This window comes from Notechis scutatus, chromosome 1 (genome assembly GCF_049901735.1).
Source record: "Notechis scutatus isolate UNSWTSFEM ecotype Mainland chromosome 1, rNotScu1.2, whole genome shotgun sequence".
Lineage (NCBI taxonomy): Eukaryota > Metazoa > Chordata > Lepidosauria > Squamata > Elapidae > Notechis > Notechis scutatus.
This window is the reverse complement of record NC_142009.1, coordinates 92845101-92872398: the sequence shown is the minus strand read 5'-3', so window position 1 is coordinate 92872398 and position 27298 is coordinate 92845101. Positions and strand designations below refer to the sequence as shown.

Below are 27298 nucleotides of genomic sequence, written 5' to 3'. Positions count from 1 at the left end.
CACTTAACTGTGACAAGAAAAGTAAAAGTGGGACAAAACTCACCTAACAAACGTCTCACTTAGCAACAGAAATTTGATGATTGTAAGTCGAGGAATACCTGCACTAACTTAACAACTGCAGTGATTCACTTAACTGGCAAGGACGGTCATAAAATTCACTTAACTGTCTCACCAACAGAAATGTTGGGCTCAATTATGGTCATAAATTGGGGACTATCTATGTCTTAATTCCACAAGGTTTTCCATTCCTGCCAGATATTTCTGAGCTCACTTTAACTCAGTTTAATTGTCTTGTTGCATAGCACTGGGTATGTCACCATTATCTAGCATGGTATTTCTGGCTATATAATGGGATAATATATTATCTGATATAGTTCTTGGAAGGGAAAAGAAGATGGTGAGATATCATGGCAGTCATGCTAGAGACAATGCTAACAACACAGTACTTTAATAAACTATTTCAGAGTTATAATTAAGGATTTCTTTCATTCACAGCATCAGGTTACAAAGGACAACAGAACGAATCATATTATTTAAATTTATCTGTAATAAAAGTTTAATTGCTCATTATAAAATATACTATCATTTAAAGACTAATCATAAGATGTCAGATACATTTTTCATTTATAAACCGACTTGAAACCCTATCTGATCAAAGTTCATGCCTGCAACATGTTGATTCTTTTATATCAACATCTTTGTCATTCTGACCTTTTCAAAATTATAATAATACCACAGAGTTGGGGTGGATATTGAAAATATGCGAGCTCTTGATAATGAGGCACATTATCACAAACTTTAAGAGGAACTGTTTACCCCTCATTCTTCAAAAAACTTTTCAGGCATTTGTGAGTATATTACTCCTTTAAGAATCATTATACTTAATGTTTGGTACATGTGACAAAATAAGCACTCGTGATGGTATACATTATAAATATTAGCATATATTTCACTACATTGTTTTTTGAAAAAGGAAAGTGTAAGTTGTGAAATAGTTTCAGCTGGACAGCTTGTATAAGTCATTACATTTTATCCTTTGTTCTTGTCTCAGAGGAAAATAATAACAATAGTCATCTGATGTAATTGCAGATTTTATATTTCCGGTGAAGTTTCTTCAGTTGGTTATGTTGCACCATTCCAATTTTAAGCTGTTTCTAAAGTCTTGGAAATGAACAGGGATTGAGAATCAAAAAGCGAGTAAAGGAAAATACTACCGTGTTTCTCACAAAATAAAGCCGGGCCTGATTTTTTTTTGACCCCCGAAAAAATGGCTACACCGTCTTTTCAGGGGTGGCTTAATTCCCTCCCCTTGCATCCTCGGGCGGGAGGGCGGCGACGGCTTGGATGTAGACCTCGGCGTTGGTGGGGCACTTAGTATCGGGAGACCTTCCGCCACCATTGCTTTCCCTTCTCCCTGTGCTGCCGCGGCATTTAGAGCAATGCCGCGGCGTTTGACACAGCCACACGCGGCCATCCAGGGCTCCTTCCTGCAACTGGAGCCTGGCGGAGACACTTGGCTTCAGGTGCTCCTGTCGCCGCCTTCCCTTTGCCTTCGAAGGCAAAGCCAATTCTTTAAAAACGACGCCCTACTACCGGTACGACAAAGCCTCCCCTGCCCAAGAGGGCAGCGCAACCCCACGTGGGGAGGCAAATCTCCCGGGGCCGCAGTGCAGGATTGGCCCACCCCGGGAGAAGTGCCCAGCCGCTATTCCTGCCTGGCGCTGGGCAGAGTGTGAAGAGCTTCGCCTGGGGCACCCAGCATAGCGGACAGGTGGACCCTCCTGCCCAGCAGCGGCGCTCTTGCCAAGGCAAGGAGCGCCTCCCAGCCGGGCCCTCCGCTCATCCTGCCAGGGCAGCGCCAGAGCCATGTGGGTTGGGCAGAGCTGGGAAAGCAAGCCGCGGGTATGCGCCCACCTGCCAAGCGAAAGAGCCAGGCCAACCTGAGCTTGGCTTCCTTCCCACGTCCCTCCAGCCTGAACCCGAAGCCACCAGGAGAGGCCGCCCGAGGCAGTGATAACGCCCACCCATCCGTGGACAGGGAGGCAAGGCGACGGCCTGCGCCGCGTCCTCCCGAGCTGAGCCCCGCTGAGTGAGCGCCAATGCCCGTGCCACTGGAGCATTTGGAGTTGCCGCGCATTTGGAGATGCGTGGGGACGGGGACGGGCTGGGTGAGGGATGGAAAGGACGGGCAGCTTCGGGCTCTCTCCGCCGGACCCGCTGGCTAGGGAAGCAGCACTGCCATCGCCTTGCCTCCCTGTCCGAGGATGGGTGGGCGCTATCACTGCCTCGGGCAGCCTCTCCCGGTGGACCCTCAGGTTCGGGCTGGAGGGACTTGGGAAGGAAGCCAAGCTTGGTCGGCCCGCTCTTTCGCTTGGCAGGCGGGCACACACCACGGCTCGCTTTCCTGGCTCTGCCCAGCCCGCCCGGTTTCGGCGCGGCCCTGACAGGATGAGCGGAGGGCCCAGCGGGGAGGCGCTCACTACTTTGGCGAGAGCTCCGCCACCGGGCAGGAGGGCCTGCCTGTCAGCTGCGCTGGGCGCCCCAGGTGAAGCTCTTCGCGCTCTGCCCGGCACCAGGCAGGGATGGCGGCTGGGTGCTTCTCCCAGGGTGGGCTGATCCTGCGCTGCGGCCCCAGGAGATTCGCCTCCCTACGTGGGGTTGGGCTGCCCTCTCAGGCAGGGGAGGCTTTGTCGTACCAGTAGTAGGGTGTCATTTTTAAAAGAATTGGCTTTGCCTTCGAAGGCGAAGGGAAGGCGGCGACAGGAGCGCCTGAAGCCAAGTGTCTCCGCCGAGCTCCGGTTGCAGGGAGGAGCCCTGGCTGGCTGTGTGTGGCTGCGCCAAACGCCAGCAGCACGGGGAGAAGGGAAAGCAATGGTGGTGGAAGGTCTCCCGATACGAAGTGCCCCACCAACGCCGAAGTCAACGCAGGCAGCACCATTTCCAGGTATGCAACAAAAGTACTTCCTAACGGCAAGCCATTCCCCCCCATGTCGCATGTTTAATATAGGCCTTAATTTGGGGGGAGGGGCTTAATTTGATTTTATGCCTATAAAACATGCTGGGACTTCCTATTGGGGGAGGCCGTATTGTTGGAGAAACACGGTATGAGTTCTTGTGTGTTTAAAATCTTAGTATTCTGTACTGACTTTCTGGGCAGAATATTCTTCTCTTGGGTGAATTTCACTATAAAACTTAAATAACTGAAAGTTTTAATGTCATAGCAAAGTAAAAAATAGTTGCTGCTGCATTCTTATTCATTTAAATAGGAAACTTTGTTCTGATGAACAATTATGTATCTTTAATTTTATATTGATATGCAGGTAGTCCTCAAATTACAGCCATTTGTTCAGTGATTGAAGTTACAAAGGTACTGAATGAAGGGACTTACGACCTGCGTCCAAAATTATGGCCATTGCAGGGCCCTTCCGTCACATGATCAAAATGTGAGTATTTGGTGGCCCACACACACACACCTTTGGCTGCAGGAACACTGCAACTGCCCAACTGGCCTATGTCCCTTCAGTCGTGCCCTTTGGCTTTGGGATGAGCCCTCAGCTAATAATAGGTAAAAATTCACTTAATGATGGAAACGGGGATGACCAGGATTGCGGTTGCGGTCATGTAACATTTTGCTTTACAATTTCATCACTTAGCAACTGAAATTCTAGGCCCCATTTTGGTTGTACATTGAGGACTACCTATAGCCGTGATGGCGAACCAATGGCACGTTCCACTGCACGTGCATGCGCGCTTCCTGCTGGCCAGCTGGTCTTCAGGTCTCTGCCACGCACGCACAGGGGCGCGCATGCACGCATGCGCAGGGGGGTCATGCACGCATGCGCAGGGAGTGGGGCACACGCATGGGGATCATGTACGCATGCGGGGGGGCACACACATGGGTCACATGCACATGCATGGGGGGACATGGGGAAGTGCATGTGCAGGGGTGGGGTGCATGCATGAGGCACGCACGCATTGCATTTTGGGAATGCACATGCACGCTTTGGGTACTTGGTGCTGAAAAGGTTAGCCATCACTGACCTATAGACATCTACTGACATTTTTCCTGTGAATTTGGACACAAGAATTCTAGTTTCGCAGGTGGGATGCCACCTAATATAACCATATTCACATTCACTCTGTTGTCTCTGTCCATTTGTGGCTCTTGAAAAATCTTGACTGAGTGGCACCGTACTGTATACCTTGAAAATAATGGACAAAACATGGTTTCTGCCTGTACCAGCTGAAAGCAAAATCTATGGTAGCAACTATGTACTCTAAAGCTGTACTGTTGAAGGTACAGCAAAGAAATTGTGTTCAAAATTACATAGTCTTTTTTAACAATGTATACATGCAGATCATTTTCTCATTTCTAGACTGCTGCTTCGCTTTTTCCATACAGGAATGCAAACTCACTATATATGTATATCTTAATTTAAACCAGTCTTCACTTCCATATGTTCCACCGTGTACACTTAAGAGTATATAGAGGGATTTGGATGAACCTTAATTTCCTGTTGAGATGTGCTTTACTCATAGATAGATCAGATTGGAAAGATGCTGGTTTGTACAGTAAAATAACTATAAGAAAATAAAACAATAATAAATGTTAACTAATGATGCCTAAATTTACTTTCCCCTTTTTCTCTCCTAATCCTTTTCTTTTTATGTTGTATCTTTTAGATTGTAAGTCTCTAGGCATGAACTGACTTCTTATAAGCTACTCTAGGAAGTTTTTTGGCTACAGGCCAGGGTAAAATACTTCAGACAATAATATATATATATATAAAATAAATTGTACTATCCTGTAACGAAGAGGCCAGGTACATTTTCTTAATTTGTACAATAAGATTATTTCACACAGATTAATATTAAAGCACTATGTTGCTTTATAATAAAGGCATAATGCATTTAAACATGTATTTCAGGACATGAAGATGAAATAGACTTTCATTCTGCAAATGATTTTTTTAGCCAAGTTTTTGTTGAAAGTGTTTTAAAGCTTCTATTTACTAAAGTCAAAGTATGAAGGATTGTATCTCATCAGTCACACATAACCCACCATGTCTTATGTTGGCAGCAAAGAATAAAGAGACAATAGAGCTGTCTTTGTTTAAATATTTAATTGAGACACCTGGATGTAGGGAACTATATAGCTTTAAGTTGTCAGATATAGATGGATGGAGTAAAAGAATCATAAATAGGAAGCACTTTCAGTATTTTTTCATCAAAAACACATGTATGGACAAAATACCCCTTAGCTGGGCAGCTACTATTAGATAACACATTCATAAATGCTTGTATTTAGGCTGTCTTGTAATGCCATTATGACCAAAGATGTAAGAACTTGCCTTGTCACCAGTATATTACATACATAAAATAATTATTGTGGCAATTAGGCAAGCTTATCCTTTAGTGTTTTTCAAATGAAAATGAGAAGCGAGAATCATATAGATTGTACATAATAGCTAAAGAAAAGCATACATTATGCTTAGTGTTAACCAAATGACTAACTCTATTCATTGCAACATTGATTTCTGAATAAACATTGTGAACATAGCCAGGCTCCACTGAGGGTCCAATGCATCAAAGCTTTAGAATTTACTTTTTACATTAAACCTATGGCTTTAGTTGTACTTTTGCCACAATTACTCTAACAAATTTCTTGGATCTTGTTGGGTTTATTGAATCCTGTCTTTGCTATCACTCTTTTCTGGCATCAGTGGAGCCAAGTGACAGTAGAGCTTTGGAAAAGGTTGAATTTTAAACATGTCTGGAAGCAAATACTCTGTAAGTCATCATGATAATACAGTGGTTGACAACAGAATTTCTCCCTGGTGGTAAAGTACAATCTATATTATGATCACTGCCTTCAGTATCAATTTGTGACTCGTGCTTGTCTTGATGACAGATTTACTGTAGATGAAAGCATGTGGTTAACAAATAATATATACCTGAAAAAAGTGACATGACCATTTTTAACACTTATGACCATTGCAACATCCCCATGGTCATGTGATTGACATTCAGATGCTTGACAACTGTTAGGTATAACATTGATACCAAATATGGTTTGGGTGAATAAATATATAAAACTTAGATATCATGGTTTAAGTGCTTATCACTTTAAGCACAATGCAGCAGGCAATTAGCCGATTAAGGGGTGCGGTTAGAAGTTACAATATAAGGAAGCATTAGAAGCTGGAAAGCTTACTGTTTACTGTAACTGTGTGCTGCTGCGAGTAACTGTGTGTTACTGTGACTAACTGTGATTACTGACTGTGAGTGCCTGTGAATGAACTGTTTTTGTTTGCTGATTTACTGCGTAATTCTACTGAATATCCAGCGTTTGTTTCTCTGAAGAGTGAAACCGAGGAGGAGAAGATATCTTTATCGGCTGATAAAGATATTGCAAGGACTCTTAACTTGGACTATACTAGTGAGTCTTACTGGATGGAAATACTGTGAATGACTTAATGGACTGAATGACAATGCTTAAACTCTAACTGGATTAAAAACTATTTAAACTACAAACATTGTTTGTGTTCAGTGTGTGTATACTCTGGGGCCCTTCCGCTCTCCTTTGGTTGCCTGGCTTGACTACTGCTGCAATACTCTTCTAGGGGTTAATTCCCAAACCCTAACATTGGTTATGGGCCCAGCAGCATAGTCTAACTAACCAGGATATAGCAGAGAGAGTTGGTGTGAGTTGCACATTACTGTAAAAACAAACTGTTTTAATTAGTTTAAAATAGTCAAAATATCTGAAGAGTAATGGCACAAGTAAATTTGTCACAACTGTCCATGATATCCAGGCTGGATGGAACAAACTATGTTTCATGGTCAATGAAATGTAGTTTACTTCTACGCAGAGAAGGTTTGTGGGACATTATAGCAAACCCACCAGATGTGAGTAGCTGGGATCCTGCTAATGATGATGATAACGAAAAGTTACAAGACTTTAAACTGAAGAATGAGCAGGCTTTATGCATCATAGGACTGACTCTCTGTGATCAGCAGCTTGTCCATATTCGTGGAGAAGAAAATGCTGCAAACTGCTGGGAGAACCTCAGGAAGATTTATGTTCGGGACAGTGTAGGAGCACATATAAATCTTACACGGAAGCTTTTTCAACGCATCTTCAGAGGAATGGAGATATGTTAGTTCATTTAAACTGTATGAAGAGCATTTTTCAAGATTTGCAAGAAAAAGAGCTTATATTTAATGAACTGCAACAAGTCTACATAATATTATCTTCATTAGATCAAAGCTATGATGACTATGTGACTTCGTTAGAGGTATTGCCAAAAGAAAGCCTCTCATTAACCGAGATTACAGGCAGGCTACTAGAAGAAGCCAGAAGAAGGCGTGAGCGTGACGAGCTGAGAGAAGATAAGAAAGAAGAGAAATTATCTTCAAAGCTTGAAAGAAACCAGCAAAGCAAAGTAAAGCACCTGGAAGAAGAGAATTTATCTTCGACGGCATACACAATTAAAAAGTGTTTTAATTGTGGAGGCAGAGGACATTTGGCAAGATTCTGTAAAAAGAGAAAAAGCCAGAATGTAAAAAAGCCAAAGAAAGCATTTGAACTAGCCACGCTTAGCAACTCTGATGTGAAGAATAATTTATGGGTGGTTGACAGTGGCGCATCCCACTGCATCACAAGAGATAAGACAAAATTTATAAAAATGTCTACAAGTTCTCAACATATATCTCTTGCCAATGGCTGGAACCTGAAAGCGAAAGGTCAAGGTTTTGCACGTTGTCCGTACATAGACCAGGATATAAAAATGTTGTATGTACCGCAACTAAAGTTTAATTTGCTTTCAGTAAGGGTATTAGATAAATTAGGTTATGTAATTACTTTTAAAGATAATAATTGCATAATTGAAAAAGATAACAAAAGGGTAACTGCAGCTTTAAATGGAACATTATATGTATTAGATAATAGTAAGAAAGGGGAGGCTCAAACTGTATTTAATAATATAAAGCCTCATGAAGAATGTATCCATTTATTGCATAGGCGTTTGGGGCATGTAAATTTTAAAATGCTAAAACGTACAGTTGAGTTATCTGAAGGAATAAGGTTAAAACCTTGTGATAAATATTTGCGTTGTAATGTTTGCTGTGAAGATAAGAGCAAGGTATTGCCTGCAAATAGGCTAAATGGTTTCAAAACAAAAGAACCTTTAGAAGTAGTATTTGCAGACATAATAGGTCCAAAGAAACCCAGTATGGGGGTGCTAGATATATACTGAGCATTATGGACCATTATTCTAGATATGGGTTTTGCTATTTAATGAAAAGCAAAACTGAAACATATCAACATTTTTTCAATTGGCTTAGGTTTGCTGAAAGAAAGTCTAAACGACAACTGATAACCCTGGTGACAGATAATGGTACGGAATTTATTAATAACAAATTCCAGAACAGACTTAAGATAGCTGGAATAGAGCATAAGAAGTCTGCTCCATACAGGCCAGAACATAACGCTTTTATTGAAAAAAGAGGCCAAACACTACAGGCAATGGTTAGAACAATGTTAAATGATTCTGGGTTACCTGATTCTTTGTGGGGAGGCTACAATGTGTGCTAATAACATATTGAACAACGTTGTTAATACAACAACAGGTGAAATACCATTCACCAGATGGCATGGCAGGAAACCTGATCTAAGTTACCTGCACACATTTGGTGCACCAGCATGGGTGCATATTCCTGCACAAATCAGAAAAAAAGGGCAACATAGAGCTAAAAGATTTTTCTTCGTTGGTTATCAGGCAAACCATAGGGCATATAGATTTTGGGAGAAAGGCACATCTAAAGTGTTATGTAGTGCTAGTGCCCAATTTCTAGAACATGAAGGATGGGAGAAATTAGAACAGGATGCCAATAAAGATGTAGTTATTGAATCCTATAGAAATCCCATTAGTTATCCCTGTAACTTTAAAAATAAAGTAAAGAGACAAATACAGGATGAAATAGTGCCCATAAAGGAAGAAACAGATTCAATAGCTGAACAGGATGAGGAAGATGAACAGGTAGTAGTTCAACAAAGTCCTCCTGTAAGCCCTGTAATTCCCAGAAGAACTACACGTATATCTAGACCGCCTGATAGGTACCAGGCTAACACAGTGTGCCAGATTAATCAAGTTCCTAATTCTGTAGAAGAAATTAAAAAGTATCCTACTAAGGAAAAAGAAAGTTGGTATGCAGCAATGAATAAGGAACTGAATTCATTAAGTGATATGAAGGTGTATGAAAATGCCAAATTACCTGTAGGAAAGAAATCCATTGGCTGCAAATGGATATTTAAGGTAAAAATAGATAAAGATGGTAATTTAATACATAAGGCAAGGTTAGTAGCCCAAGGTTTTAGGCAGAATGCTAATGACTATGATGAGGTGTTTGCACCTAGTCTTAAGGCAGCAACCTTGAGGGCAGCTTTAGTGTGGGCAGCTAGTAAAAATTATATAGTTAACCATCTAGATGTGGAAACTGCTTACTTGCACGCCCCATTAAAACATATTATTTATATGAAAAACCTGTTGGTATTAAAAGTGAAAATAAGGATAATAATGATTGTTGGTTGTTAAAGAAAAGCCTCTATGGTCTTAAAACAATCAGGCTATGAATGGAACCAGTATATTGTAAAGGAACTAGACAATATAGGATTTAAAGCTGGTTTAGCCGATCCATGTCTGTTTAAGAGGGAGACAAATGGGAAAGTATCATTATTATTACTATTCACAGATGACATTGCATTGATAACTGAAACTAATGATGAAGCAAATAAAATAATAGCATCATTAGGAAAGAGAATAAAGATCAAGCAATTAGGGAGATAAAGAAGTATCTCGGTTTGAATATAAAGAAAACACGGAAAGGTTTTAAGATATCTCAGGAAGATAAGATAAGCAAATTGCTAAAAGATTACAAGATGGAGCTTTGTAAGCCAGCTAAGACTCCAATGAGTCAGGAGTTTAGCAACACTGATGTACAAAGCCCGGAGTTTGATAAGGTGATTTATCAATCTTTAATTGGTAGTTTGAGTTATATTAGTAATTGGTCTAGACCAGATATATCGTACTGCGTGAATCAGTTGGCTAGATTCAATTCTGCACCATGTGAAAGACACTGGATTGCAGCTAAGAGGATATTAAGATATCTTAAAAAGACAATGAATTATTCATTGTATTTAGAACCAAAGGGTGATTTAATTCTGAGTGCTTATGCAGATGCTAGCTTTGCATCAGAAAGAGACACTAGAAAGTCGACTTCAGGAACAGCCATAATGCTGGGTAAGACATTAATAGGCTGGAAGTCAATAAGACAACAGCATATAAGTTTGTCTACTATGGAGGCAGAATTCTCCTGTTTATCATTGTTATGTACAGAATTAATAATGTATAAACAAATGTTAATTGATATAGGTATAACAGTAGATTATCCTATAATTATACATGAAGATAATCAGGCAGCAATTCAAATGGCCACAAATATTGGAGTAAAAACAAAGAGCAAGCATACAGATCTAAGATACCTAAACGTGAGACAATCTGTAAGAAGTAAGATGATTCAGCTAGAGTACTGTATGTCGGAGGACAATTTAGCTGATAATTTTACTAAAGCCCAAGGTGCAAGTAAGCACCAGGAGAGTTGTGAAAATTATGGGGTTAGATTGTAAGGTATTATATATTTATTTCACCCAAAAGGGGAGTATGTTAGGTATAACATTGATACCAAATATGGTTTGGGTGAATAAATATATAAAACTTAGATATCATGGTTTAAGTGCTTATCACTTTAAGCACAATGCAGCAGGCAATTAGCCGATTAAGGGTGCGGTTAGAAGTTACAATATAAGGAAGCATTAGAAGCTGGAAAGCTTACTGTTTACTGTAACTGTGTGCTGCTGCGAGTAACTGTGTGTTACTGTGACTAACTGTGATTACTGACTGTGAGTGCCTGTGAATGAACTGTTTTTGTTTGCTGATTTACTGCGTAATTCTACTGAATATCCAGCGTTTGTTTCTCTGAAGAGTGAAACCGGAGGAGGAGAAGATATCTTTATCGGCGATAAAGATATTGCCTTGGACTATACTAGTGAGTCTTACTGGATGGAAATACTGTGAATGACTTAATGGACTGAATGACAATGCTTAAACTCTAACTGGATTAAAAACTATTTAAACTACAAACATTGTTTGTGTTCAGTGTGTGTATACTCTGGGGCCCTTCCGCTCTCCTTTGGTTGCCTGGCTTGACTACTGCTGCAATACTCTTCTAGGGGTTAATTCCCAAACCCTAACAACAACTGACTCCCATTTATGATGGTTGCAGTGCCTTGGGGTCATCTGATCACCTTTTGTAACTTTCTGACAAGCAAAGTCAGTGGGGAAGCCAGATTCACTTAACAATCGTTTTAACAAATGTGGCAAGTCATAAAATGGGGCAAAACTCACTTAACAAATTTCTCACTTAGCTACATAAATTTTGGGCTCAAGTGTGGTCATAAGTTGAGAACTACCTGTAGTTTGTCACCACAGGTATTATGTGATTTATATTGTTTACATAATGCTTCATGATGTTAGACAAAAAGATGAAATCAAACATTTTCTTACTAAATTCTATGGTAGATGGATGGATGGATGGACGGACAGATATAAAGTTATGAAGATATAAAGTTTTCAATGGAACACTGTTATGAAACTAATTCTCCAATTCCATCCACTATACTTGATAGATAGATTTTGTGTCTTGAGAGGAAGCATCTTTTATCTTAATTATTATGTCTATAAATAAATAAATAGCCTATTGAATGAAACAATGAAGACAAAACAGTTTAACCATGTACAGTATAAGAAGCAAAGAAACTAAAATTTTAAAAGTCTGACAATGTCTCCATGAAAGCTGATCATTATTTTAGTTTAAATTGTATTTTTAAAAACCCTTCAAAAACAAACAGAACAGCAATCTGATACATTAAATCATTACAAAGAGCATCTTCTTAGGATTCCCAAAGAAGTAGGCTGCATTAAGAATTACTAACTCTCAAATACCATGCTGGCATCTAAAATACTGACTGCATGAATCCATCTAGTCACTAGATCTTGCTGGAAAGCCTTTCTACAGGGATCACTTCAGAAATGGTGGGAAGTGTTCAGGAACAGACCCTGTTAAGCATAGTGTCTGTTTCAGTACTGGACTGCTCTATTTTTGTGCACTAGTTTCTTTGTCTTTATAAGGCAGAATACACCCATTTTCTTAATTGTAACAAATCATTACAGATTATTCTGAGGTTTTCTATCTCATGATATTACTGTATGGTTTAGTTGTGCTCCTCCTGTTGATTATAAATATAAGCAATCCCTGACTTATGACCATTTTTGAGCCCAAAATTTATATTGCTAAGAAAGACCATTGTTAAATGAATTTGCCTCATTTTACGACCTTTCTTGCTGCAGTTATTAAGTAAGTCACTGCAGTTGTTAAAAATTGTTAACAGGGTTAACGCTGTCTTCCCCATTGATTTTGCTTGTCAGAAGGTTGCAAAATGTGATCACATTGGGACACTGCAACTATCATAAATGTGAGTTGGTTGCCAAGTGTCTGAATTTTGATCACATGACCACGGGGATGCTGCAGTAGTCATAAGTGTGAAAAATGGTCATGTCACTTTTCTCAGTGCCGTTATAACTTCAAACAGTCGCGAAATGAATTGTTATAAATTGAGGACTACCTGTACATTGTGATTCAGTGCTTATGCATGTGGTGTTTTAATTTTCGCACAAATAAAATGTCTTTCTTAAAAGTCAAAGAAGAAATGAAAGTCAGATATTAAAGAAATAATTATTCTGCCACTAGTTAGATATTTTCAAAGCTGAAATCCTAAGGTGTACTCCCACTGAGCACAGCAAGACAAGATTTTGTATTCACATGTTCAGGATTGAGTCAATTATTCTGCTTAACTGCTGAAACCTTTTGATGTGAGAGTTTTTGTTGTTGTTGTTAAAAGATACCTTACGTGTCAGTGTTGAACAGGTTGACAAGACTCAACATTTTTAAACACTATTTGCACACAGTCACCTTAAATCAGCACCACTGGAAGGAAAGTTGCCTAATTTGGGGTAATGAATGGATAGAAGAGTAACGCATTTGTTGCAGACCAGAATGCTACAGCTGTCAGCCTGTTCAAGGGATATGTACATACTGTATGGTTAGTTATAATCTCTCATTGACTCACCTCTCACACACTGTGAATAAATAGTTTCTTCCTGTTAGAAAAATATGTTTGTAAGATCATCACATGGCAAATCGTATCCATAAGTATCAGGGACAACTTGTGCCCTACTAGGAATGCAGAGCTATGTTCATTTTTATTTTTTCTCACAACAAAACCCTGATTCTTTTATGATAGAAAATTTGCATATTTTATAGCACAGCATGCAAAGCAGTTGTGTCCTCAGCTGAAAGTGTTAATCCAGTTGTCAACAGAGGAATTGCTGAGTTACTGATGGAAGATTTGTTTTAGGTTCAAGAAAACATGTTCTGTTCTATATCATGATTTTGGAAATAACCTCACTGATAAAAATTCAATAAAAGCAATGTTGAATTGCCATACATCTCTGGCAAAATGTGTGAAAGCAAGTAGATGAGTCAATTTCATTTTGATTTTTTTTTTTTGTTTAAAATAAAGCTCTGATCAGGATTCAGTGTTGCTGAGGGGGTTTCCTGTTGCCACTGTTAGATAAATTAAATGCTTTTCTTCTTGAGACAGGAACATACTGTGACTTTCAGGGAACAAACGGGAAACTGAAGATAGCTCTGCTAAAAATGTAGCTGAGACCATGGCAGAATGAAGAGTCAGTGAGTACATTGGCTCTTCACAGTTCCTCTCCTGAGAAGGAGAGGACTTGAAATCACTCATAGGTAGCTACAGGCAGTTGCTACTTGTGAGAGGACGGGAATACAGTGGTCTCCAGTGAGTTTAGACCTCTGGGAGATAAGGGAACGCCATCTTTGCTCAAACCACAAGGAGTGCCTTTCCAAAGGGCATTGAGTTTGCATACTTCCTTTTCTGATCACTTTATCCATTTACTTGTTAATTGCTTTTTAGCTATTAGCATCCTTTGGAATGACAAGTTTTTTATAGAACTGGGCAAGTCTCCTTCAGTCCTTACTGAAAAAGTTTTAAATGCAAGTTTAAAGAATTTTAAAAAATCCTTTTGTTTTAGGAATAAACAGCAAAAGGGTGATTACAAGGTTGATTTTGAAAAGTTGTAAATGGGCTAAAGGTCCAGATCAATTTGAAATAAAAATTTGAAATTAATTATTAGAAACCTTCCTACCAGAAAATGTTGTTCTGAATTCTTAAAAAAAAGGGGGGGGGAATGGGACTAAGTTGGACACTAGAGGGAACTAGAAGGGACTAAAGATTACAACGACTGTAAAGGCAAAAGAACACTTACATTTGATTTATAGGTAGTCCACGACTTAACAATCACAGTTGAGCCCAACATTTATATTGCTAAATGAAACATTTGTTAAGTTTGCCCCATGTTACAACTTTTCTTGCCAGAGTTGTCAAGTGAATCATTGCAATTAAGTTAAGTTAGTAACACAGTTGTTAAGTGAATCTGGTTTTCCCATTAACTTTGCTCGTCAAAAGATCGCAAAACCTGATTACATGATCCTGGGACACTGCGACCGTTATGAGTCAAGCATCTGAATTTTGATCATGTGACCTTGGGGATGCTGCAACAGTTTTAAGTCATACATCAAATGGTCATACGTCACATTTTTTAGTGCTGTTGTAACTTTGAACGGTCACTAAAGGAACGGTTGTAAATCAAAGACTACCTGTAATTCTTTTTCTAATTTTATATGCCACTCCACAGAACATGGCAGTGTTATATATTATTTCAAGATTAATATAAGAAAGTAAGAATTGCTTGTATTGGTTCATTATATCCTGTTTTACTAGTCAGGAGTGGGGCAATTAGGGTATTTTGGAATGCTGTATAAAACAGTGCAAAAGAATATGTTCAATAGTTTGTTCTTGTCCTGAGTCATAAGAATGTACTCTTAAAGGGTAAGGATCTGTTTGTATCTCCCAACTAGGAGTGTCCAAGGTAGTGCATAACGTCAAACTAAGCTAAAGGCCCTTCTCTGATTTGGAATATTAAGATGTGTGAGATATTTGGGTGACACAAAGACGTATCTCTGATTGTCCATTATGGGAAGCTGAGTAATATTTCCCACATCCATTTGCCAGTCTATATCATACAGTTGTTGCTTGAGTGTGGTTCTTGCCTGCTCATAGCCCAAAGATAATAGATAAGTAGGGGAGAGTCCCGGTGATGGTGGGAGACCTTATTATAAACTGCTTGGTTCCTCCCATTTTGAAACTTATCTTCTAATACCAGTGGCGCTAAGCCTGTAGGGAGAAATATCAACTTCACCCAACAGAATAGCAGAGCTTGCCAAATTCTGGCCTCCATTCTAGCCTTTATGCATAATGAGGCATTAGAGATGCACCGTGGAACTTAAGAATTTAGCCTGGGCCTGTTCTAATGGTTTAATTATAACAACAAAAGAGTCAGCACTGTTGCTTACCAAATTAATGTTTACTTTCACATTAAAACTGCTAAAAATAAAAATTTAAAAGTAATAGAGCATTGGCATTTGAAACATTTGCAGAAGTATTGTATCTGTATAACTTGTGTCGCACTTTTCTTTCATCATTGTTATCTATGTTAATTGTGAAACTGCCCTATTTGATCTCTGACTGTACACTGCATGTTAGTTTCAAGAAGTCTTATCGTAAGAGCAGTCATCATTTGTGGTTGGAATAATAAAAGGAAAAATACTTCAGAATTTAACTAGGTGTTACCTTACAGCCTTGCAAATCAGAGAAGATAATGCAGTCCTAGGTGTGTTTTCAGAAGAAGGAAATAGAAACGGAAATTGTTATCAGATGTTTATTATAGAATGTATATTCATTTGTATTTGTATCAGCAGTTGACTGCCATTAATTTAAAGAACAAGGACTCCCGGAAAGAAAATAAAAGCATTATAATTCATATTTGTATGAGGCAAAAATAAGAATGGAAAACACGATGACCTGAATTGTTTGGAAATAGGTAATTGTTAGGGATATACACCCTAGCAGAACGTGCAACGGTAGTCAGGCAGGCAGGCAGATATGTGAGATAAACGTTGTTGTAGTTTACACTCAGTAAAACAGATACAATGTGCTAGTTAAATAGTTTATTCCAGTAAGATTGTTAGCATAGTCAAACAGTCCATATATCATACACTAAGTTCAGTCCGTCCGGGGATTATCCATTAGCAAAGTCCAGTGTCGAAAAAGAGGTCAGTAAACTTACAAATAATCAGTCCAGTAATATATCTCTTTTTGCAGTAGAGATATGAAGAAAATCAAACCTCTTTTCTTCGTTCAGCAATAGCAGGGAAAACACGCAGTTATCACCATCAATCCATCATTGTCAGCAATCCAGTAAAAGCCAGCAAACAGTGAGCTCTCTTGCTCCCTCTTATGGTGATTTTACAACCGCACCCAAAATACATGGTCTGCATTTAAAGTGATACACACAATCATAGTCTATATATATTATTTTACCCAAACTAAGTTAGGTAACCATGTTATCCCTAACAGTAATTGAGGGTCAGATTCTGTATCTGCTGTCTGAAGAGCTTTGAGATTTGGGCAGTTTGCTATCATAAAACTACAATGCAAAATGTATCACTCTTCCCACAAAAAATGCACTGATGGAACTTGCCTTTGATTCAGAAACAACCATATATTGAGTAATATATAATTTTATATATTATAAATTATATAAATATATAATTACAATGTCTTACAATAACAAGACAAATACAAGAGGTTATAAACAAGCTCTTTTTTTTTCCAGAAAAGATAATCTTAGACATTTCCAGACCTAAAATCATGTTAAGGTTTTAAAGGTGATAGCTATTGTTCAGTGATAGCTGAATGTCTTAAATTATATCCGGCAGCCAATGAAGTTTCCATAGTAACAGTTACATGAATTAATATGAGCACCTGTAACTTCCTTGGCCACCTCATGCTGAACAGCAGACCCATCTAAACAGTCTTCAAGAGCAGCCCCAGATAAACCAAATTGCAATATCCAGACATAACGTGATTTCAGCAGCTTCCCACTTTAACTAACATACAAAATCTTCTAGCATTTTCCCCACAAATGAACATTGATCCATTTGGTTGCAACAGGAATTGACCAACTGACTTGTCACCCAAGCCTGACATCATGGGCTGAGACAAAATGACTAGCCCAAACGCACCCAGCTAGCTTTCATGTCTAAAGCAGAAGTAGAACTCTCAGTATCTTGGTTTCTAACATGGTCTCTTAACCACTAGACCAAACTGGCTCTCAACTCAGATTCCAAACATAGTTGTGCAACTGCACTTTTGGCCCCACCCTTTATCTGCTACCGTATTCTAGAAGGAACTTTTAAGTTCAAGAGGACTCCTGGATTGTAAACTGGTTCCATTCAAGGTAATCGCAGATGGATGACACTTTGTCCACCTATTCTGTCTGACCTGGGGCTGCAGATATATAACTGGTTATCATCCATATATTCATGATACTGATTCCAAGCTTTTCCACTGGCTTCATGTGGATGTTAAGCAGCTGGAAGGAAATACCATGATGTGTAGCATACCACAATAGAATGCTTGCGGTTCGGCCTCTCTCCACTTCCAACTGGAACCATCCTATCTGGAAAGAGTACACTCCAGATCCAACCTCCACAACTAGCCCTGAAGGATATCACAGTGGATGAAATTGGCAGAAATGTAGCAGGATCAGGAGAATCACAGTGCCCTGATCCCATCAAAGGCCATCTGCAAAAGCAGCCAATCTTCATATAAATCATAAAGCTATTCCAGCAACAAAAAGGTCTGTTTCAGCTGCTTTTCTAAGCACAATTAGCGGGTGTACCATTCAGATCTGTCAGGGTAGGAAATGACAAAAATATTTGTGGAGGGAAGGCTGCAACAGACTTTCCACCCAAGACACTTTCATTGTACTTACAGTCCATACATCTTGTACGTAAGCTCACTGCATCATTTTGCTAATCTTTGTCAACACTTTTCTTATGAGTCAGCAGAGAGTTGAAAGTCAGTTTTTAAAAAGAGGATACTTCTTTATTATTTTAACCACACAGAAGATAGGCACTAAGGTTATTCTCTCCAGCCCTGCAAACCTTCAATCAAACCTGATCCCAGCTTGAGTGATCTTTCCAGGGATCTGGTGGAGTAGGTTTGGGTAGATGAACTCTTAATGTCAACTGCATTATAACAGTGTTTGAAGATTTTTCAGGCTTAAACAGAAACTATTAAGACATAGCTTACATATATCTAAGTACTAAAATCATATATGCTACAAACTATTAACCTCCTGCTCTCTTCCAAAAGATCCAGTATAACTTCAGAATCATTTGAATCATGGTTAGCAAAGAAGGAGTTAAGGATGGAAAGGTTGAAATTACTGTTGACTAGCTTGGAAGAAAAGACTCTTAGCTGAGCTGATTGGAAAAAAAAATCCCAGTTGATTTGGCCTTAAACTCTACATTTGGAAGTATTTCAATGGCTGTAACCTAAGGAGCAGGATCTGGTGGTCTACTAGTTGAACTACAGATCTCATTCTTCCTCTCTATCAGCCCTACTGAACTATAAGGACCTCAATTCTAGGTGAGTTGAGTCTTCAGCAAGAATAAGATGTTAGGTGTCTCTATTTTTAAAACAGCATCACTCTGTTGCAGAACAGTATATCAATAGTAGTACTGTTGAACTTTTGCTCGAATGCACAAAGACTGAGGATCTAGGCTGAAGATACACCTGCAAACACCTCCAGAGTCCAGAGTGTTCTGACTTTAAAGGGTTCTCTACACATCCATCTGAATGTGCTTTGAAACCTTTACACATTCAAAAGCTTTTTTGCCATCCCTACAGCCTTAGAACGGATTAAGAAGACAATGCCATATTGGATTATGTTTATAGTACAGTGACATCCACAAATGGTCTTCAATTTTAGGATCACAATAGGAACTGGAAAGATTGCCGTTAAGTGGTATGGTCATTAAATGAGTCTTCAAATTACCCAGTTTTACAACCTGTTTTGCCAAGGTGGTTAAACAAATTACATGTGGTCATTAAGCAAAACATTACATCACCAAAACTTGCCGCAGCCTCCTCCTGCCAACTTCCCCCATTGATTTTGCTCATCGGGAGCAGCTGGGAAGTTACAAATGGCGATCATAGGACTGCAGGACACCCCAACTGTTGTAAGTGCAAGCCAATTGCCAATGCCATATTGGATTACAAGTAATTCTCAACCTACAACCACAACAGGATTGTAAAGATTGTTGCTAAAGAGCACAGTCATTAGGTGGAGCACCATGTTACCACATCCAGTTTTATAACATTTTTGGCATGCACACTAAGCATATCACCTATGTTTGTTAAGTGAGATACCATAGGACCATAATTTGCAACTTCCTGCCAGCTTCTCCATTGACTTTTCTTGTCGGAAGCCAGCAGGGATGGTCGCAAAGGGCAATCGCATGACTTCAGGACACTCCCACAGTCACAAGTGTGAGCCCCTTGCCAAACTCCTGGATCACAATCAAGTGACTGGAAAAGCTGCAATGGTCATAAGTGCAAGGACCAATTATAAGTCACTCTTTTCAGTGCTGTCAAACAGTCACTAAATGAACAGTAGTTAAGCAAGAACTATCCACATAATCTTGTAAATGTGGTATCCCCCTCCCTCTTTCTATGAACTAGAGCAGGGGTGTCAAACACAAGGCCTGCGGTCTGAATCCGGCCTGTGATGTGGTTGGATCCAGCCCGCAGGGCCGTCCTGGAAAACGTAAGGGGCCAACCCACGCTGCTTCGGCCCGGTCTGCCCAATGCGAAGAGGAAACGTCGGGCCAGCATGGCTTCAGCCTGTCTACCCAATGCGAAGAGGAAACATGCCAGCAGTTTGGAGACTGGCAGCAAGCTGTCCATGCCCACCCAATTGGCCACACCCAATGAATGGCATCAAGCTGTCTACACCCACCCAGTTGGCCACTGACACCCGGTCAACCATAGCCCTGATGCGGCCCTCAATAAAATTGAGTTTGACACCCCTGAACTAGAGGGAGAACTTGTGTGGGCTGAATCTCAAGCTCTTCTTATCTGACCATTGTCTTGGTAGTAGTTCTCTCTGCTGTCTTTCAACACCATTCCCTGTTTCCCCTACACTTATCTTATTAAGCTTTCTTATCAAGAGTAAACTCTGAGTTCATTTACCCAAACCCACCTGAAACCTCTGGTCTGATCTCTAAGTTCAGTGCACTACAGTCCACTTGCAAGGGAGATAACGGGGGCTGTGCTTGCGTGCCGACTCTTCCCTCCACCCACTTTCTTCCCATATGTTTTCAGTTTAAAAACAGCTACTGTTTCTGTGGCCGCTCTTGTTCCATGTAATATTTAAAAGCTAAATAGTTCCATTGAGAACCTTGTTTATATTTCATTGCATGTAGATACTGCAACTTTTGCTCTTCAGAGATCCAACGCAGCTCTGGGTTGGGTCTATTATGTGGCTTACTGAGTTTTTGCAAAGCCACAAAGCATGTGTATGTGAAAAGCAAGAGTATCTTAGGACAGCTTTTTCCTTCCAAAGATGCTGGGATTATAAATCCCAGGAATTTCAAATCAGCACCAAAAAAAGCTCTACAATCCACAACAATGTAATCTGGTTTCCCAGTAAGGAAAACATTTGGAAATTTTCCATATGCTTAATGGTGGTCAAAAAATTAGGCTATCCTATGGGATAGTTGTTTCTAAAGTATATAAGAGCATCAGTTAATTGACAATTGTACCTCATTTTGGATTCTCTAGGAATCTCTAAGACCTTTCATTCACTAACTCAGAGGGTGGTCAATATTGTTTTAGGTGAAGATCAACTAGTTCCTCTGTTCCAAAAGTTAAGAATAGACTGTCTTATAAATTGTAGGAAATGCCTCTTGGAATTTAGCCAATATACGTTTTGATCCTCTCTTGATCTTTATTTTCACTAATCCTTTTCTTTTTGTGTTCTTTCCTTTTGTAGATCTGCCAAAATTCTGTCATTCATGTTCTCCCTCTGTCATGCTTTCTCCCTTCCCACCCCCAGATATTTTTTTGTTAAGTTTAATTACGCATTTTGCCAACTTTATTAAGTATAAATTAACTGCCCACAGTACAGTAAAAGAAAGGCAAGGGAAAATCTCTGAGTCAGGTTCAATTGCTGTTGATTTCATGGACATGTCCATATTGTTTTCATGGTAACAATATTGAGCTGATATGTGTTGCCCTCTCCTGGCTTCCCCACCTCACCCCAATTGCCTAATCTATAGATTTGGGATTTCCTGGTTGTCTTCCATCCAAGTACTAACCAGGTCTTTCCTTGTTTAGCTTTTTGACATTAGCTAAAGTCCACTAAATATTGCCAGCTAGTTTGGCCTAACAGACCAGAACACAGTATTAAGGCAGCATTGGTTCCATTTTCAGCAACCTATAGTGACTCAGAATGGGGGTTATAGCAACCTTCTTAACTTTCTTGATCTCTCAGTGGTTTTTAATACTATGGTATACTCTTGACATATGAAGAATGGTACAGGAACTGAGCATGGCTAGTCTAATGAGGAGAAGGATCAGGGGAGACATGATAACAGTGTTCCAATATTTGAGAGGCTGCCACAGGGAGGAAGGGGTCAAGCTATTTTCTAAAGCACCCGAAGGCCAGACAAGGAATAATGGATGGAAACTGAACAAGGAGAGATTTAACCTGGAAATAAAGAGAAACTTTCTGACAGTGAGAACAATCAACCAATGGAACAGCTTGCCCTCGGAAGTTGTGGGAGCGCCATCACTTGAGACTTTCAAGAAGAGATTGGACTGCCATTTGTCAGAAATGGTGTAGGGTCTCCCGCTTGGGCAGGGGGGTTGGACTAGATGACCTACAAGGTCCCTTCCAACTCTGATTATCTGTTATCTGGTATTCTTCTGAACCTGCTCAGAGAGTCGGCCTTAGGGTCCATGGTATTGGAGTGATTTGTCTCTTTCCTTCAGTGGGGAAAGAAAGATCAGGCCCTCAGTCTCTGTTTTATGGGGTACCTCAGAACTCTACACTCTCTCCACAACATCTAAATGAAGTCACTGGGTGAAATGGTCTGTCATCAGTACGTTGATGATAATCAGTTGTACATTTCTTCCCTAGGCCAAATAAATAGCACAGTCAAGGTTTTTTTCCCAGTGTCTGGAGATTATGGTGGGCTGGATGGGGAAGAACAGGCTTTAATTCAATCCTGGTAAGATTAAATGGCTGTGAGATTTGATCCTCTGAATCCAGAAACTAGACATTTGTCACCATTATTCCTGGAGGGAGTGAACAAGTATGAATTTCAATAATCTTCCCGAACACACAGCTCTTCCTCAAGGAGTAGCTGGCAGTTGTACCTAAGAAGGATTTTGCAGGATTTCATCTGGTTCACCAATTGTGTCCTTTCCTGAATTGGGAAGCAGTCACCCATGCTTTATTCCCCTCCCCATGGACTACTGTGATGTGCCCTATATAAGAGTGGCATTGAAGACTATCCAAACTGCAGTGGAGTAGATAGTTATGGGGACACCATGATATATCCATGTAACATTGCTTTTAGGAAAGGAAGCTGTACTGGTTCCCAACATCCTTCCAAATGAATTGAAGATGCTGGTTGTCACTTACAATACCCTATATGGTATAGGACCAAGTTATCTTCAAGACTGTCTATCTTTGGTTATTTCTGACCAATCACATGGTTGTCCATGCTTGGGTCTCCTTCTTGAGGCAATTTCTTCTGATAGGACCTAGAAAAAAATGCCTTTTCTGTTGCAGCACCTTTAAAACTAGTCCCCATTTTCAAACTTATGAACCTTCAAGACAGCTTTAAAAACATGTGTTTTTCCCTAGTCTTTGCCACCAAGGAAATAGATTAGCCCATTTTCTGGGAGATGGAGGGTATGATTGGTGAGCTTAGCTTAATGTTGATGTATTAGCTTATGAATTTCCTTTTGTTGATATAGCATGGTTTTTATTGTAATATTGTCTGTTGGTGTTATTATTGTTATGGCATAGTTAGCCAGATGCTTAGCCTGGACTTGGCATTTTTATCCACCCATTGATTCCTTTTATAATTGACTTACGGAGAGTTTGTCAATGCCAGTGATGTTCAAGTGGTGCTCAAGATGTTTTGGGATTGTCTATTACTATTTACATTGCCTGGAGTCACAATTATGCAAATTAGACAACTATATAAATCTTCTAAACAAATAAATAATGAAGTAACATTTCCAAAAATACCCAGAAGATTAAAAAAAGTATAATCTGTAAAATATCATTTGATTATATCTTTTATAGATTCATTTTTTGTATAGACACTTTCTATAGTTCCAGAAATGTTTCGCTGTGATCACATGATTGATCCTTGGTTGATAATTTCCATTCAGAAAAAAACCCTTGGGATTGTTTCCATGATCATATTAATTGATTCTAATAAACGTGGTTTAGATTTTTACTCTCAAAGCAATGTAGCTATCTACATTTTTTGCAAGTATAAAACCTAGTCATTTCTTTAATTTTGAAATGTCTGAAATACAAATATTACAATTACAATCATAATTATGTTTGCCATAGGAAATACTTCTCAAAACTAGTTGTTCCAGTAGCTTTCTTGTTACAGCAACTTCTGGGCTGGAATGACAATTGAGAGCAAAATGCAGTATATCAAGGAAAGAGTTCTTCAAAAGCTCTGGAGGCCAAACTCCTGATCTTTCAGAAAAGATAAAAAATTCTGCCAATCATCTAACGTACTGACTTTCCAATCAGACTAAGGGAAAAGGGAAACCAAAGGAACAATCAACAGAGAAAACATAAATTGGGGAAAAACCTCGCCCTGTTTTATTCTTGGCAAACTAAGCAGCTCTTTTGAGTCTCTCAGCCATGGACTCTCCATCACCTTTCCAATGACAATTGGAAAAGATAAATCTCCTAGTGGCCTCAACAACTAAAAGAATGCAAATGACCAGCTGTCTGCAAGGAGTATAAATCCTTCCATTCCTTACCATCCAGTCAGAGCTGAAGAAGCTTCTTGGATGAGAAACAAAATGTCTTCAAAGAAAAAAAAGAAAGAAAGTCCAGTTGCCACTTGAAAAAGCACCTTTGGATTTCCAATGGATTTGTGTGCCAGCCATCACGTGTTTAGATGATTGCTAATATAGTTCCTGACGTTTTTAAATAAAAGGGCAAGTACCCAGGAGTTAAACCAGAAACTCTTCATGAAGTGATGTATCATCATATCTACAACTATTTGGGAATACTAACAAAGGTATGGATTTGGGTTTGAATTTTGCTCCATTACTAGTAATCTTTCCCTTCAGGGTCAGGATAGAAAGCTTATTTTAGGAAAGAAAACTCCAATTAAAAAAAAATCATTCTGTACAAGTGGATAAAAGAAACCCTGGATGGCATCCAAGCATCAATAAGATTATAATCAGCTAATTTGTTCAAAAGGAATTTGACAGTTTGAACAGTTTGTAGTGAGCCTCCATTTCTCCCCTTCCGTCTTCCACTTTCTAGCCATTTACTTTGGCAAAATTAGACTGTTTGTCTCCCATAACAGCATAGCTTCTCTAGGTCTAGCAATCTCGTACCTGCAACACCTTTGGGCAAAAAGACATGTATTCTCCTTTGTCAAGCAATATCAGAAAAAAAAAGTATTATTGACTAGTTCAAATGAAAGATTTCCTAATGAAGCTATAATTGATAGTCACACATGATACCTGTAATTACATGAAGTATTCTTTTGTTTTGCTTTGGGAAAAAAGAAAGCAAACCTTCAGGCTTTCAAGGTGTGTGTGTGTGAGAGAGAGAGTTCAAACACAAACCCTTCTACACTCGGTTATCCCTCCAGCTACAGATAAATTTTAGCATTCATCAAATCTCTTGCTTGTTGGATTCATATACAATCCCAGCACACCTGCAGATTTCGGAAGCCCGTCCTGCTGGCTGGCTTCTTCTCCAGCCCATCTCCTGAGTGATTCATGCCAAAACACATGTTAAACCATCAAAATAGAGAACAATACGAAGCTGGTTATGGTCTTTTCAAGTGAATGCTTCAGAAAACATTGGGCACCAGCAAAACCAGTCATGATGTGATATATCACACTCCAGGTTTCTAATACCCTAAGCAAGAAAGAAGGACTAAAGGTAGTCCTTGAGTTATGACCGCCATTGAGCCCAAAATTTACACTGCTAAGCGAAACATTTGTTAAGTGAGTTTGTCCCATGTTAACGACTTTTCTTGCCACCGTTGTTAAGTGAATCATTGCATTTGTTAAGTTAGTAGCATGGTTGTTCAGTGAGTCTGGATTTCCCATTGACTTTGCTTGCCAGAAGGTTGCAAAAGCTGATCACATGATCCTAGGATATACAGTTGTCATAAATGCGAGTCAGTTGCCAAGCATCAGAACTTGGATCGCATGACCATGGGGATGCTGCAGTGCTTCCTCTTTCTACTCTACAAGGGACATAAAATTTGTTCTGACATTGATTCCTGAAAGCTAAATGCAATAAAACCTATTCTGCTTTAAACCATTTTAAACCGTAAATATGGGGGTTAATCCTTGTATAAATAAATACGACGGTGTCTCTATACCTATTCTAAGCATGACCATGGGGCTGCTGCAATGGGTCTTAAGTGTGAAAAGCAGTCATAAGTCACTCGTTTCAGTGCTGTTGTAACTTTGAACAGTCACTAAATGAACTGTTGTAAATTGAGGATTACCTCTACATTCTTTCCATTCTGGTAGATTTGGCTTCCAAATGCAAAACAAATGGCAGATTTGGGACCTTCTTTCTCCTGATACTTTAGTTGAAAAGTTTCTTACGTTTTGTCCTTTTTTTTTTTTTTTTTGAACAAATTTTATTAATTTTTAAAGACATACAAAACATGAAACATAAGAACATAAAACCTCTTTTCTGAAAGTTATTTGTAAATTTTAACAAAACAAATAAAACATTTTATACACCATTGACACATCTCCTTATAAACACATACATATCCTTTCAAGTTTCTCATTATTTCTCCCTTTACTTTTATTTCTTATCTATATTTATCTTATCTTTTATTCTCAATTGTCCTCTTCTAACATTCCTCCAAGGTTTTATTAGCTCAGTCAAACATAAACACACAAAAACACAAAACACAGAAACATAAAGAACATCTTTTCTTTTGCTTAGTCCCGGGTTACAACTCTTCGTACAGACACAAATTCAAATTCATATTCATTTTGTATACCATTCCATATCTTATTACCATTTTCAATTTTCTATATAGCTTCTCATCTCTTTTAAATCTTCTTAAGTTTATTTTATTTATCTCATCTCAATTCAAATCATAATATTTATTATTCTTTGTCCGTTCTGTTTCCAGCTATCCATTTATCTTTCTTCTTTAAACAAAACTTCTCCTGTACACTAATTGGAGTATGACGCCTTTATCTCTTTCCCCTACATTTATAATACTTAATATAGAATACATAGCTTACATTGGGATTCTGTTTGGTACATTCTAAAATTATACAATATTATCAATGCCAATATAAATCTATTCATTAATATTAATATTCATTTATATCTTAAACACTTAACACATTACTTTTCAGTTAAATATCATACTTTTATGGGAACACCTATTTTCCATAATTATTTCCCCCCCACATCACATATTTTAAACCATTATTTCATTAGAATGTTCCCCCTTCTCCTACTTCAAATCTCTCATTTCACACAAAAATTCACTGGGATAACACCATCTAATCATTACTATTAATATTCATTTATATCTTAAACATTTTACCCTGCGTTTTGTCCTTTTTTAAGATAGGGGTGAAATTTCTCCCTCACCACTAGGATACTGTTACATCTCTTTGCTGCTATTATGCTAAATTGCTATCCAAACCAAGATCATACGATATAAATTACCAGTATGTATTTATGGGCAGCAAGGCTTATGGAGGCAGCTTTGTATTTATTTATACAAGAATTAACCTCCATATTTAGGGTTTAAATGGCCCAAAGCAGAATTGGTTTTATTGCATTTAGCTCTTTTCAGGAAATCAATGTCAGAACAAATTTTATGCCGCCTGAGTAGAAAGAGGAAG

General features: G+C 39.0%; 1 long non-coding RNA gene across 1 annotated transcript in view; it reads left to right on the top strand.

Moving 5' to 3' along the window:
* The window catches only part of LOC148132908 (uncharacterized), a 44179-nt gene that overhangs the window by 1185 nt on the left and 15696 nt on the right, over positions 1 to 27298 (top strand). The window contains exon 2 of the long non-coding RNA XR_015750587.1: positions 3321 to 3443. This is a non-coding gene — a long non-coding RNA (uncharacterized LOC148132908). The remainder of the gene's footprint in view (positions 1 to 3320; positions 3444 to 27298) is intronic.